At 42.0% G+C, this 16,625-nt stretch overlaps 1 protein-coding gene across 5 annotated transcripts in view; it reads left to right on the top strand.

Annotated features, from left to right (window-relative positions):
- The window catches only part of LOC126185180 (plasma membrane calcium-transporting ATPase 2), a 391,073-nt gene that overhangs the window by 73,301 nt on the left and 301,147 nt on the right, over nt 1-16,625 (top strand). The window lies entirely within an intron of this gene.

The following is a 16,625-nucleotide window of genomic DNA, read 5'->3' as shown; positions in this document are numbered from 1 at the left end:
ATGGAACACAGGGCGCTGAAGCTTTACAATGTGCTCACTTCGACACGTAACTGTCTTCCCTGGATATTATAGGAGCATGGAGATCGAGAAAGTGAGTCACTGGCTGTCATCGGCAGATTTGAACTCTGACCAGTGTGAATTTAATTTCGGCTCGGTATTTCTGTGGCCATTGCTTCACACTGTCGCTTGTACAACTTACGCGGTTGTCTGATAAGGTACGTCGCTTGCCAGTTAATTCGTGCCGAATTCGACATCTATAGAAAGTTAAATTTACATCCAAACAAGATGTAATAAAGCCAGTAGCAGTACTGGTACGTCAAACATTTTTAAAAATCAGATAAATAAGCAATTTGTTGATGCTTTTTATGGTCCAGTGGAACCATTAACTTCGATAGAGCAATTAGTACTAATTATTCGTCAATATGTCACCCCTTCCGAGATTGATTTTCCTACTGCATTAGTTTATTTTCGGCCAGTGATCTTCAGTCGCTGTTCATCTGTTCTGTGCATCCGTTATTCTCATTGCTTGAGAATAACTCTGCTAGAATTGTTCTCGGGAAAAATTCCACAATGGCAGTTTCAAAAAGTGATTTGAAACTTTCTCGTTCTAGTCTCTCGTAAGACGAAATTACGTAACAGAACTCATTTCTTCCTTTAACTCGACTATAAATTTCTAAACTTACCCGCTCTAGCCGAATTTCAAATGTTTTTGACCATACGAACGTTTCGTAGATCATGGCGCAGTTGTAAAAGTATCTATTAGGTGTTTATCTTCATTAAATGATATCCCTTAGTTTGTAATGCACTTGGTGACGCTGGTTGGTGATTACTGCTCTGCACGTTTGGAATTGTCTTGTAGGCCTGTTCAAATCAATATATCGTTAAAATGAAAACGAAACAGATGGAATAATTACACAGTTTATTTTGAAAGTAATCGTCATAACAATTTAATACATTTATCCCACAGAAGCAAGACAATGTCTTCATGCCAAAATGTTTGTGGTTGCCTACGTAATTATCCGAAGGCCGCAAATGCTTTCAGTTAGGGCGCCAAAAACATGTAAATCGTATACGGGGAAATCGGGACTGTACTGAGGAAGTTTAAGGGCTTCTCAGTGAAATTAGCTAATAGCTGTATGCTGCACCATGCTCTACGCAACACGTTCGTATGATCAAAAACATCTGAAGTTCCTCCGAAATGGGTAAGTTTATAAACTTATCAGAGAGTAAAAGGATGAAATAGCTATTAAGATGCCTTTAGACCGAACATAAGAACGACAAAGTTGCGAATCGCTTCTGAAAACGATCATCCTGGAATATTATCCAGAAACAATTCTACTTAAATTCCTCTGAAATGAAGAGAACGAAGGATGCAGAAAATGGAAAAGCGATTACCAGGTTAATGGCCTAAAAGAATAAAATGCAGTAGGAAAATTTTAATCTCGGAAGGGTGCAGGCTTTCCTTTAAAAAAGGCGAAATGATGTTGGTGTGGTGGCCCTCAACTACGTACCCTCCGACTCAGAGTTGCAATATTAAAAGTTTCTGCTGGTTTCGTGGTCTAGGGGCTGGGATATGTAGTTGTCGCATTACAGACCAAATACTGCTGAGTCTACAGTATACGATAATACACACATGAATCGAATGGTCGAGGGTTTCTATCACTCGGCAACTGCGAATTATGAATGTAACATATAAATTTATAAATAAGATTGCAATTGAATAAAATCTGCAGGTACTACGACTTTAAATGACTACGGTAGTAGTACTTCTGAGAATGCGATATATTTATGCAAGACACTAATTGGTGTCGATGGTCCAGCAATTTTAATAAAATGTATGTTGAATAACAGGGAAACAGTAGATCCCTACTTCACGTAATTAGTTACGAACAACATAGCTCGCGAGATATTGACTTCTGAACGCATACTATGTCTTCACTGCAGAAGCCACGGAAATAACACAAGAACACAGGAACACAGGTCGGCACTTAAAAATATCTTTTCTCCGCGACCACGCGCAAACTGCTCCACTGTCAGTCTTTCCGCCGACTGCGTCCGTCGCGCCGTACCGTCCCGGACTCTCCGTGTGCTGTGCCGTACCCTCTCGCGCCGCCCGGTCCAGAACTCCCGCTCCATTCGCTTCGGTAGTCGCCTCTCTTAGTAACGAGCACTGTGATTGGCGATAGCGCTTACGTCGTATCTCCAAGCCAACGCACACTCTCAAACATTTTGAAACACATTCGAAATACTGGATTTACATTTAAATAACTTGAAATTAAATAAATATTCCTACGGCTGGACCATAGACACGCTCCAACGCCTATTATTAAATAAAACACAGTTTAAACAAACATTTATCAAAGGAATAGAACAGAAGATAGCCAGTAGCCTAATGTCTCTGTGCTTTCCAAAACACAGTAAATATTTAACCAATTTCTTCATGAATAGTATATATCGAATATAAACAAAGACATAGGCGAATAAATATATTTATAAGCATGCTGTTACCGTTTTTTCGTGTGACGGTGGAATACTTAAAGCCTGACACGATCGATAGTAATCGGCCACTTTGACCTCCAATAACCCGTGTACCATTCAAGTTACACGCCTGTAATTCATATCAATTTAGGTATACACTAATAGCTTTCTAAAGACACGTCGATCGACGGAATCGTTTAGATTTTGGAAATTCGTTGCTGCGTGTTGCTTGTACAATTTAGTCAGATACTAAACTTTAAACTAATATAGTGAAAATCTGATTACACCATCAGAATCGTCATGCAAATAATGGTAATGTACATATTTCTTTTTGAGGTATCATGACTCCTCTGGCTACTATTAATTTCTATACGAACTGTGAAATGAAATGTCTGACATTAAGGTTTCACGAAGTCCGCCATCTTTGGCACTCCCAGCATAGACACCTCCTTCATCGACACAAAGCACCGTCTTCGTCACAGCGTCAACATGGAGTTCCCGGCCACGCGATCGGACTGGACCCCTCTTGCTTGGGCCAACGTCCGGCACCACGTGGTCGGCCTGCCGAGCGGTCCGTGCGGCCACGCCAACTCCCAACTTAGAATATTTTCACGCCACAATTCACCCGTTACTTCACAAGCGGAGCGAACTACAGAAAAAGTATTAAGTACTTCGTCGAAGTAAACAGTTCCACTGAGCGATTGAAACTGTTTCTTTAAATGTACATTTGAAGTATCACTAGTGTTATTGACTTAAATATCTTTTTGACTTGATGTAAATTTAGCTTAAGATACGTTAATGAATTAAATATGTTGGAACACGTGAGGGAATACTGACCTTACGACTTATCTTAGAAGAAAGATGAAGAAAAGGCAAACCTACGTTTCTAGCATGTGTAGACATAGAGAAAGCTTTTGACAATGTTGACTGGAATACTCTTTCAAATTCTGAAGGTGGCAGGGGTATAATACAGGGAGCGAAAGGCTATTTACAGTTGGTGCAGAAAGCAGATGGCGGTTACAGGAGTCGAGGGGTATGAAAGGGAAGCAGTGGTTGGGAAGGGAGTGAGACAGGGTTGTAGCTTATCCCCGATGTTATTCAATCTGTATATTGAGCAAGCAGTAAAGGAAACAAAAGAAAAGTTCGGAGTAGGTATTAAAATCCATGGAGAAGAAATAAAAACTTTGAGGTTCGCCGATGACATTGTAATTCTGTCAGAGGCAGCAAAGGACTAGTAAGAGCAATTGAACGGAATGGACAGTGTCTTGAAAGGAGGGTATAAGATGAACATCAAAAAAAGCAAAACGAGGATAGTGGAATGTAGTCGAATTAAGTCGGGTGATGCTGAGGAATTAGATTAGGAAATGAGACACTTAAAGTAGTAAAGGAGTTTTGCTATTTGGGGAGCAAAATAACTGACGATGGTCGAAGTAGAGAGGATATAAAATGTAGACTGGCAATGGCTAAGAAAGCGTTTCTGAAGAAGAAAAATTTAACATCGAGTATAGATTTAAGTGTCAGGAAGTCGTTTCTGAAAGTATTTATATGGAGTGTAGCCATGTATGAAAGCGAAACGTGGACGATAAATAGTTTGGACAAGAAGAGAATAGAAGCTTTCGAAATGAGGTGCTACAGAAGAATGCGAAAGATTAGATGGGTAGATCACATAACTAATGAGGAGGTATTTAATAGAATTGGAGAGAAGAGAAATTTGTGGCACAACTTGACTAGAAGGGACCGGTTGGTAGGACATATTCTGAGGCACCAAGGGATCACCAGTTTAGTACTGGAGGACAGCGTGGAGGGTAAAAATTGTAGAGGGAGACCAAAAGATGGATACACTAAGCAGATTCAGAAGGATGTAGGCTGCAGTAGGTACTGGGAGATGAAGAAGCTTGCACAGGATAGAGTAGCATAGAGAGCTGCATCAAACCAGTCTTAGGAGTGAGAACAACAACAACAACATGTTAATTCGGCAAGAACTGACAAGCTACGTGACTTTCCGTCCAATGGTTTTAAATGTACAAGAGATTGTTTGAGCTGATGGCCGCAAAAAAAGAGCCAAAATGAAATGCACGTTGATCAGAGTTCAAACCTGCAAATGACAGCCAGTCGGAACAACGTTGGCAACATGTGGGCCCATCCACATGTCGCCAAAGTTGTGTAGAGTTCGCTGGCAAGCCCTTAGGCATCCTCCGCACAGTCCCATTCACTTCTCATGCGAGTTCCATAATTTTTGGAACCCTGAAGAGACATTCGTGGCCGTCTATTTCTTTAGACGAAGCGGTGCACGACTGGGTAAAATCATGGTTCCGTAGGCAACTGAGACCGTTTTGTCTCACAGTGAGTTAAATGTGTTAACAGTTATGGCGATTACTTTTGAAATAATAAACAGTTCACTTTTCCATCTATCTCGTTTTCATGTTCAAATGTGTGTGAAATCTTATGGGACTTAACTGCTAAGGTCATCAGTCCCTAAACTTACACACTACTTAACCTAAATTATCCTAAGGACACACACACACCCATGCCCGAGGGAGGACTCGAACCTCCGCGGGGACCAGCCGCACAGTCCATGGCTGCAGCGCCCGAGACCGCTCGGCTAATCCCGCGCGGCTTGTTTTCATGTGTCTGTTACAGTTCATCTGCACTATGTAACAACTGCTCGCCCATTCCCTCCTTTCTCCGCTCTCTGTATGCTTGGAGTCATCTGAAATTCTGTACTACAAATTATTTACTACTTTTCTGTAAGATTCACCATAAAAATTGCGCAGAAACGCTAATTTGATGGGCTGCAAAATGTTAGTCAGTGTTACTTTCACTATCAAACTAAAAATTTTCGAAGTTACATTGATTCTTCACGCTTGCAAAAGTATTTCGTCTAAAAATAGTTGCAAAACGAGAAAAGGTATATAATCTTTAAAAATAAAATGCCGTTCCTTGTTACCTATTCGACCAGCGGCAATACAAAAATCTAATTCGTTTCCAATAATAAAAATCTGGTATGATTCTACTTACAGACGGTCCAGGGAGCCTGCCAGTCAGTTTTACTTTGAAGAGATTACTGTTACACAATACTGGCTACGTCAAAGGAAAAAGAGCGTGCCCATCGGTGCTTAAAGCTTACACTGCATAACATGAGCAAAAGTGGTTGTGCGCGTAGCTGAGCGTGCAAATATTTTCGGTGACATTTCTAGAGCCTGCAGCAGTCAACACAAATATTTCATAAACCCTTTCAGAACTGGCAAGGGAGAAAGTTGCATTCAAAATAGTGGGCGTTCACACGAAATAAATTCCGACGGGAATTTCGAATCACCGGATTAACGATGTTTCCATGTCTTCCGGCTTAGGGCTTCGAGGAAACCGTAATGCTGAACTTCGATTTAAAACTTGCTTATCGCTGTAGAATTTAACGACGCTGCTTCGAATATTCTTCTTTAATTAACCTCGAACGTATTGCATAAAATGGGATGTTGAGGAGGATAAGAATGTGAAGCTGCATTTGGGACTCTAGTTTTCATTCTGTTTTTATTTTGCAGCCGGTTAACGGTAACGTAAAATGCACGTGGTAGCTCCTTGACGTTTTAGAGGGATCCTAGTCTACATACGTACAAAGTAATCCTATGATACATCTAAGTAAACAGCAGCGTGCTTCAATAACCAGAGATATGTATCGTTTAACGGTGTAAGTCGTCTCGCCAGATCGAGATCAGCAGCTTAACTCGGGTGCATTTAATGCGGCCGCTTGGTAGATTCTGGCTGGCGCCACGTGTATTGATTCTCGTTCGTGACTCGGACGAGGCTGTGTAGTGGACTACATCCACCCATCAAAAAGCAGGCGCACGTCAGTTGCTGCGCGTCGCCGCTCTCTACTACCGCGCGTCTTCGATGGCATTGCCATGGAAAACGTTCCAATTGCCCATACTAGTCGAGTTAAAGTTTCTTTTAAAGGGGAACAGTCTTTCCTAATTGTAAATCGTAAATTGTTACTTACACTAGCGACTGGAAGTGAAAGTGTCCAAAAATCTTAAACACGTGTGTGTATGAAGTTAGTGTGTGAGACACACACACACACACACACACACACACACACACACACACACACACACTCTCTCTCTCTCTAAAGGGAAGCATCAAATCGTGGGTGATAGTATTGGAGTGATACGAGCTAATTTACGAAACAAATTAGTTTGACATAGTGCTTTCAGGATGTTTCTTAGGATACTAGTCACTAAGTAATTTTCCAGATGGCGTTAGTTTCGAGAAAACGTCCCCTGTCTTCACGGATATCTCTGTTGAAATGAATTTGTTATAGCTGAATACGAAACGGACAAAACGTTTCGTTTGTTTAGAAAGTGCAATAGCGGGGAAGTTTTTCTGTGGTGCCGCGACGGTGTGATAACTTTTCCGGCGACAGTTCGTGAAACTGTACAAAATACAGGAAATAAAGTAGTTGGCTAATCACTTTCGCAGATATTGGAAGCAGCTGGATCACTCTGAGATACTGCCAACATTTATATTTAGCGAAAAAGTTAGTGATAAAATACTGAACGCTTCGCTACGAGCCATGTCACTGTAGGAAGATTTTTTAAAGAATGAATTCATCGAGGTAGTCAAAAGGGGGTGCATTCACGCACTGTTGTAAAGAAAAGGATTCTGCTGGTAAGACACTTTTTAAATTCTGTTTGTATCAGATGGACAACTTTAAGGAACTGCAGAGAGCGGGAGAGCGACAATCAACTGTTAAGAATGCGACAACTCACAGCCATTCATCTGGTTGCCATTCTTTCGTCAGCGACAGAACTTCAGCGAATTTCGCCAAGATTTGTTGATTACGGCTCTAACTCGCGTCTCTGCTGACAGCTGTTAAAATGGGAAGCAGCTGCGTACAGAAACGGCAACAGTTTGGTAGCATGTGTGCTGGCAGACACGGTTCGTGTTTCCGCGCTCATGTAGGCAGATCATCGTAAGTGGCAGTAATTCGCCTCTTGCTACTCCGTGTTTCCCAGTGTGCCATGTCTGTGCGTAGTAGAGTTGCGGTTGGTAAACAGTAAGTGAAGCAAATTCTATCTTAAATGATTTCCAAAGAGTCCTCTGACGAGAATGTGTAATCTTAATTAGAAATTGTGCAAGTATTCCGTGTGTGTGTGTGTTTTACGAAATCTGGAATAGTGACGTCAGAGAAGATCATGAGGTCTAGTGTATGTTAGCTTCCATTGGCAACGACCCACTATTCTTTGACAACAGTGGCCACTATTTGAACAAGACACCTTGGGAAACAGTGTTCGGGGGAGGGGAGGGTGGGTGGCGGGAGTGTGTGACGCTCACTTTCTTCATAGCTTCTCAATACGACTGACAAAATTAGGTTACAGAAGTCATATGTACTAAAGCAACTCAGATTCGCTCTCACAGTTTCCGTTCCAGCAGAACCTCACAATTTGCAAGTTGAGTCCAAATCGATGCACACTCCAGCGCACCCAGCTATTACAAATTCACTAAAATTCTTTCGCTGGAAAAAGAATAGCAACCAGACCAATATTGGAACACCTGTCTCATAGCTAACGTTTGCTTCTCGTTCTGAAGCTCTCTTGTTAATTGATTAAATTTTTCCCCTTCTTATAGGGAGAGCTTATTAGCAGGATCCTTCCCTTTGTCTAATTTTCTGTTGCTCTATCTGATTCATTGGATTCGCAGTGAGATGGCTTAATGTCGTGTCGAAAATGGCATGCAGATTTGCCGGAACCAGAATCGTGTAAACCTACTTCCGGGATTCCAGCCACTAGAAGTTTGGTTTTTTTCACTAAATCGGTTAAGGCGACCACTGTGGCCTCAGCGTTCGCTTTCCAGTACCCAATCTGAGCTCTCACTGCCACTCTAATAACCTCGTTGTTGTTACAATAATCGTACTCATGCTAACGTATTTCCCATCACGGATGAGGTAGCTAAGCGGGATCCTGAAATAGCCTCTGCGATCCTGTAAGTGGAAGAAATGTTCTATAAGAACAATGCTAACATTTCTTTCAATTTCTAAAGAAAAGTTAGACGTGGACCGCTGGAAATGAACGGAGACTTATGATAGGGATTAGATACACAGATATTAGCCTGTTAAAACAGCTCCTAAAAGATTGTCCTTTTCAAAGTGACTGTATCTTCACAGTGACATCTGTGTGGTGCAGTTGTTCGCTTAGTTTCCACGAAAAATAGGGCACTCAGCTAACTTCGGCTCACTGCAGTGTAGTGGGTATTAAGAGAACTGAAAATAAATTTTCATATAAGATCTCTTGGAAGTAATTTTGCAAAGTTATATTCAGTATGATTTCCTTCTATGATGACACTCGGGACGCGCTGTTGAGGGCATCTACCTAACTGTAAGAATGTGGTCGACAGACCATAGTTCAGCCCTCATACAAACAGCGTGCATACGAGGCCATTTGGTCTGACAGAAAGAGACTTCTTTAGATCGTAATATGTTACATTTGGAGATGTCTGTTGACGATAAACTGTCCAAAACTAAGAATTTTCTGACGGCACAGTATCTGCCTACCCGATTGAGCTAAATGCAGAAAAATGGATAATTGAAATTCATGTAACCGAAGCTATCATATTTAACTTAATACTTCACAATATTTAACAAATAACTTCTACATTTCATTTATATGTACCTGCCATTTTTCACAACTTAATCGGGAAACTCCTGATTTGCCACTTCCTCTCGCGCCTCCAGATTATTTCATTAAGTCTCCCGATTTTTAGCTAATTATTGTCAAATCGTAAGACATTAGTTTTGAATGGCCGCCATTTCAGTTTTTTGGCCAATGGTCGGAAGTTCTTCAGTAATTAGTCGTTTTTAATTAATATATGTATCGAGGTTCATAGAAATTAGGAAGTCGCCTGCGACCTACACTTAAATTGCAGTTTTTCCACTCTCCCGTGCTTTTATAGAAAGTCTACTTGTACTGCTCAGTGTTTCGCTCTGTCTGGGCTTTTGTCTTGTCATTGTGCTCAAGTGAAGTCGCTTATTAAACGTTTCTATAATTGGTATAAATCATTAGAGTGGGTGGTAATGGGTGTAATTTTGTCACCTGTATTCCTGAAAGGCTTTATTTTTGTGTAAGCAGTTGTTCCACGTGTACCTTATTCGTAGCATTTTGGTTTGATATTTTTCTTTTCATTATGGCATAAAAATAACTGTTTTTAATGTGGAAACAAAAGCATAAAGAAAACGTTAAATTCGTGAATGACAATAAAAATATGAAATTCGTTGTTAAAAGTGAGTTACGGGGTTTGTAAACTGCTGAATGCTTACTTCGTTTGTTTTAGAACACAATTTGCCTATCAGTTGCGCTAACCGGGCGAGTCAGCTGTTCACGAAAGTTTTCCCGGATAGCAGTGCAGCGAAACCTGTCGTAATTATAGGAAAAATCACGAAAAAGCTAAAAAAAGAAATCTTAGAAATTTTGAGATTGACCATTATCTATTTCAGCTAAAGATAGTAACAGAAATGATGCGAATTTGTCCCGTGCTTGTTACTGTTCATAATAATACGACCCAAAAAATAGAGTAGCTTATTATCTCTGCCTGACTTCCAAGACGGGTTCCACTGGTGTCAGCTTCCCAACCTAGCACAGAGTACCAGTTCTACGCCCCAGATGAATGATAGGGAATCAACGTTTTGGGTAGTTCCAGTATCTTCGTGTTTTTATAGCTTTTAATAACTTCACAACGTCATAGGGAGACGCAGATCATTTCCGTGCACTATAGTGAGAATGAGCTGCGGTTTTTGATCATTCACACCTCCTGAGTTTTAAAACTGAAAAACTGAATCTCCCGATATTTTGTTTTTTAAAGTTTCGCAAGTACGTTTATATCGACGCCATTTGGATTGCAGGCAGAGAATATCGGCTTGTAACAACAGATAAATGGTAAAAATAACATTTAAAATTCTACCCTGAGACAGTTAGCTAACGTGGCAAAGAACGTATAAAATTGTACATATATTAAATAAGAAAGACCCTGCTTTTCGCCCTTACTCAGTTTGTCTGCCTTACTGATCGCACGGTGGAGTATTTCATATGTGGTATGCCAGGGGAGTAAGAACGTTTACATAACAAGCTTTTGTATTCTGTCTAGAGTGACACGACCAATGTGATACTTTTTTCCTGTGTAGTCTCGCGATAGTGTAAATTAAATATTTTTTTGTTCGTCTATATAATAGATCAAGGGAGGCGGGGAGAGGGGGGGGGGGGGGGGTGGGGAGGAGAGGTGATGGAAATTCATGCACGATGTAGAGGCCACAAGACTGAACTAGCTGAAGAGAGTTGGAAGGACTTCGATAGCTGTAGGCCTGGGGAAACAAACGTTGTCCCATACCGTAGTGAACTAGTTTACTAAAAATATAACTGCTTGACAATACCTAACTGTCTGAAGACGGTTACTAGCTTCGTCGAATACGTTCATATTCTTCTACACTTTTCTTTGATTTCTGCAGTTAGGTGTTAACACATTGCCCTCAGTTCTTCTGTGACAAAGTTTCAATCTTAAATGAATATCAGATATAAGAGGGATGGTTGTGAAATTGTACAAAATAATGGTTGAAATGCTGTGCTTTTATCGATATTTAAAAAAATCAAAACTTCGACGTCAAAAATTTTTTTGATCTGTTGTATACGCCACGAGAATGTGGACTGATAGTAGCAGCTGAACATCTGGAACTAACGGGCAAATGTGACACAATGCCCAGTGTAGGACTTGCTAAACGAACGATTCATGTCTATCAAAAAGGAAGGAAAAACCAATTATTTTCTGCCCTCGGTTCAGGTGGAGCAGTTTCTGATCACTCTCGTTGGCGGCGACACGGAGTTCCGGAACTAACAGGCGGTTATTGTTGTCGACTACGGCAGAGCTCACGAAGTGAACGATTAGCCAGAAGCAGTCCGAAGCGTAGTGAAAGACGACGTATGCGCGCGCAAACTGTCCATGGAGCCATCAGAATAAAAAAAAACGTAAATACAGGCAAGGCCAATCACTCGTCAATGGCACGTATTGAAGGCTTCAGAGAATATCGAGAGCCGCGGGCAGCGGTATTTACGGCGTGTCGCGTCAGTGGACGGCGCACGCAGGTGTGCCTGCGGCGGCGGGAGCGAGCGCGGCTGTGCTGGACAGACGCCCCGACCTCGGCTCCGTATCGATACTCAGCGTGGGCGGGCTGTCCGAATCACTGTCAGACACGAGAAATCCTCAAATACAGTGCAGAATTAAAACTGTACCGGCCTTACGGTTTATTTCTAGATGCTGACAAGTATTGAGTCCGGCACGTGTGAAGTACGGACTGCATAGTAGTTAACGGTTTAATATTCTGTTAGACGTTGTCTACACGAATATGTGGCCAAACCCCCAAGTATCCGCTGTTTACATAATCTCTCCGAATATGATTCTAACGTTCAAAAAACGCACGCAGTCTGTGCTTCCCCGTACTGCTTCCTCAGTCTACTAGCTAATGATGTGTCGGCTATTTCCGGGTCATTTGTTAGACGTGAGTCAAAAGTCTGACACAGATGGCTCTGGTCCATAACTCATTTCTCTCATTTATGATAGTAACCCGTTAATCTTGCGAGCAGCTCCCGGCATCGCCTGAAAGCTGCAGTGAAGTGTGAAACACTTATGTGATGCTCTAATTGTGGGAGAAAACAAATAGATTCGCCCAGAAAAGAACACACACATTTTCCCTACGCCGGCTGTAGGCATCACGAGCAGATGAGCGCAGGCGGCCTACGACGAATTCTGTTGGTATTGACCGCTTAATGTATCGAACATGCAGATAATACCTAATGAAACTTAAAGGCGCCTAGCTTCCAAATATGACTATTGATGGAAAAATGATAAATTAACATTGACTTGATAACGTTTAAGTGAAAATTTTTCCAGATTAATTTCCTCGAATAGCAACTGACTAAAACCTCCACGGTCGTATGCAGGATAGCACGGTTTTCACCTCTGCTTTGGAATAAAAAAATATTAGCCAGTCGTTTCCTGGCTACGTTATGTTTTTCCTAAATCAGTATTTATAACAGTTCCTTCCTTGATGGTACGCACGAGCAGCTCGACGTGTCTAATATTCGTTGCTACTGCATTAAACGTTGCCGGAAGAAATGCGGCTAGGCAAGCTTCTGCGAAGGACTAGCGGGCTGGTTCGTAGGCGAAATGGTCTATTACAGTCTACTATGGTCCAGTGGGCGCTAATGTAATACCTCACTCTTCCGTGTGAGAACGAAGTGGAGAGTAGAAATTAAAAACATTCAAAGTGCCACTTAACAAAACGCGTTTTCAGTGCTATTGTGTACTTGGTTGTTGTCCTTATACTTGCGCCAAGTGCCAAATCGTGGAGAAAGTCTTTCAAAGATGCATTAGCAGATGGCACATGGTCTTCGTGTCAAGCTGTGCTTCTCCCTGGAGTTCCAGAATTTAAGATATGAGAAGTGGCTTTTGTGGCGTGCTGTTTTATTACATATAAACCTATTGATTATTTCTGTTCTTCTGTTACCACAAAACTTAATGCTTCATTGTTTATGGCACTTGCAACAAAGTTTCTTCCCGATATTTCACCGAAAACTTTCATTTTTAAGATCATGGCTGTGTACACAATGCAAGTTCAGCGTTGTAGAGAAGAGAACCACCAGCATTCAGCCACTGTTCATAATGCCATTTATCTACATAAATAGCGCCGTTACCGGTTTCGAGCCGACATATTAACCTTCAGACGACTGTTAGCGTTTAAATGACACTGTTGTTTACATTAGATGTTGAAAACAAAACAGCCAACTTACGTCAACAAAAACAAATGTAACGTAAACTTGAGAGCCGTCCGGATATAAACCTTTCGGTTCGAAACTAGTAACAGCGCAATTTTTGTACATGAATGACATTATTAACAGTACCTGGTTACTGATGGTTTCTTCGTTACAAGAACAAACGCATAAAAACTTCATTGGTACCTAGAACCAGTTAGTTTCGTGGTACAGCACTCCGAATGATGTTAGTATTTTTCTATTCGTCTCACTATTTTTAGTGATACGGCGAGCAGCGTAATTTTGTGGTATCAGAATACCATAAGTTTTTTGCTACAGATAGTTTCTCGTTCTTCTGACAAGTGTGAGATTAGGCATTAAAAACCCTTTAACCTCCCACTCTCCAGACGTTGCGTGAGCGGCAGTGCAATAGCAGGAGCTATTAAAGGCAGTAGTGCGGAAGGGCCACTAGTGGATTGGTGTCTCATCCATATTGCGTGCGTGCGGCATGCCAGCGAGGTGAACGACACAGTGCGTGCGGGCTCTGGCGTATCGATTCGGGCGCCACCGAGGCCTAGACGCGGCAAGGACACTGCCTACCGCTAACAAGCGACACCCGCCCGCCTTTGAATGTCCTCCGCTGCCGATTCTTCCCCCCCCCCCCCCCCCCCCCCGAGCCACGCCCACAAGTTGTCGGCGCGCTTGCTGCTTCAAAATATGTCAGGCGGGCGGGTCACCTCTCCGGGTTAAAAGGGAATAGATTTTGTGAGACACGCTATATTCTGCTGACTACTACACAAAATGTGATGTAACATAAAGTGCTCGCTCCATTCACAAAACACGTGGACAGTCTGAAACGAAAGGCGGTTACGACACGTAACTTCTATATTTCATAGCAGCAGGATTTATCACTTCACACGTTAGAATTGATGAAAAGTGGTCTTTGATAATCGTACGGCAGAACACTACCAGAGCACCTGACCAAATGTTTGTGCGAGTGCTAAGATCGTTACTTGTCCTGGCGTTTCCAGTGACAGTCTTTCGTTTTTGTATGCATTAGTGCCGTAGTTTGGGATAATTGGCAAATCATACCTTTCATTCCACCTCTGTTCTCTTTCCTCATCGCAATACCTTAAATATTTTCGAACAGTCGACCTGGTCAGTTGGCTCTCAGGTCCGAAGCACTTACAGGACGAAGAGACGGGTTGATTGAGAAATTGAACTCGTATTTGGTAGGCTCGGGCTTCAAATCCCAGTCCTGCCATTGAGATTTAGGCCTCCGTAGTTTCCTAAATCGGGCTGATGGTCTTGTTTACACTGAAGTTGCAGCTAAATTGAGTGCCCGCTGCTTACGGCTGCAGAATGCGTCCCACGTTACGTGGCAGTTGAACTCCGTGAACGAGTTCTGGGGCATACCGAATAAATACTTGATTTCCAGTGCTATATAAATTAATTTGGTGAGCCAGTTGTCTCAAGGAAGGATTAGGTACTGAAAGCTCATGATCCTGAGGATTCCATACCACCACTCGATGTGGTCCCGTCTTCCGATAGCGTTGACTGGCGCCTGGAAGAGCGTCTCTTCGTAGTTGCACCCACATAACCGCCGGCCCGTGCTGGCGCTTCTGAAACGGGCCGAGAATAAACTTGTCACGCTACTGCAAATTGATGTACTTACCGCCTAGCGGGCTTGTGCAACAGCGTGGCGTCTGCTGTTTGTTGTAGCTGCAACAAATCTGCTTGTAACTATAGCGTATTGCGCTGGAGCCCACTATACAATATATTTGTTAACTGACTCTTGACGCCTCGTCATTTAACACTTCATCTTTTGTCAGGGGAAGGGTTATTTTTTTTTGCAGAAACAAAAATTGCTTGGAAAAAACTTAAGAACTTTTCACCACGCAATGGGCGTTAGAAAAGAGAAGTATGATTGGCCAAGAAACAATAATTGTTCAAAGAAAATAGTACTTCAACCATTTCATTGCAAGCATGTAAATAAAGAAAAAAGCAGGCAACAAGATGATGTGTTGTATTTTTTCGTAATATGAAAGTGGGTTAGGTATGAAGTTATCATGCGATAGCTAGGACGGTGACTCCGAATTCTAATAGTGGTGGTGATACATTACTCACTTCCTATTTTTTGAAGACACAGAAGGTGTCCCAGACTTTTAGGGGCAAATGCTTTCACGGAAGGTTGAGAATCCTAAACTGAAATATGAGGTAAGGATCTCTAATGATCGGAAATAGATATTCATTATTGACGTTAACAATTTATACATTACAGCAGCAACTTACGCTCGCAACAACGTTCCAGTACCGACTGCAAAGTCGACATGTGACTGCTGGTGAGTATCGTACCTCACGACCAGTCATCATAATCATCACCATCATCGTCTCCGTATTCTCTTTGTTGTAATTCCTCTTCGAGAGCCTTGGACAGCGCTGTGTGGTTTGAACGACATAGCTTGTCGTATGTTTCTATACGGCGATAAATTTCTTTCAATTAGAGCGACACCTGTTGAGACAGCTTTCTCTGTTTTCCAACCACTACATTAATAAGTACTTGAATGCAGGTTCCTGTAACGAGTAGTACTCCGTCTTAGTCACGAACTGTAAACTGTAGTCACTCCACGGTGTACTTGTTACGTATTGTTTCCTTTTTTCCCTTTTGTTAAAGGCATTCGTCGACCACTGTATTATTGCACCTGGAAGTGAGGGCGTTTCGGTCGGCTCATTGTGAGTCGGCTCATTGTGAGTCAGCACGTAATCGGGGTTGATAGTATACGCACAACCGACTTGAAAGCATTGACAATGCGACACGTATTTCATCATCACTGACTTGATTACCATAGCGTCACCGCGTGTTTCCGACAACGGCCAAGTGAAATAACATTGTCGTTGAGTAATACCGTCACTTAAGTGGATGCGGCAGGCAGTTTTTGCGAAACAAGCGCTGTTTGTAGATACATGCCCCAAGCTCTTTCCTCATTCTAGATATCGTACCGCCTGAAATAACAGCTCTGACAATAGGTTCGGAATGCCTAATACTCTATATAGGTTCCTCCACATACCGTGAAGATTTGGCTGGCACTACCTGTGTAATACAATCTCGACGAAATAGTTCACTGAAAAACTCTAGGCAACTTACCAGAACCTCTTTCAATTCTATTCAATTTACATGTTAATTTTCGGAGAAAACGTGCGCTTGATTTTACATGACTGCGCTGTGATCAAAATACGGTAGTTAACTTGTTGTGTAACAGTTGTTAACTGTGTTATCGTGACAAAGTAACCACCTCTCACGCAGAAGGGCAGTCGGGAAAGGTCCTTTTAACTGGGCAGCAGTGTTCAAATACCGCGACTTCT

Source organism: Schistocerca cancellata, chromosome 4 (genome assembly GCF_023864275.1).
Source record: "Schistocerca cancellata isolate TAMUIC-IGC-003103 chromosome 4, iqSchCanc2.1, whole genome shotgun sequence".
Taxonomy (NCBI): Eukaryota; Metazoa; Arthropoda; class Insecta; order Orthoptera; family Acrididae; genus Schistocerca; species Schistocerca cancellata.
This window is presented reverse-complemented; position numbering and strand designations above follow the sequence as displayed.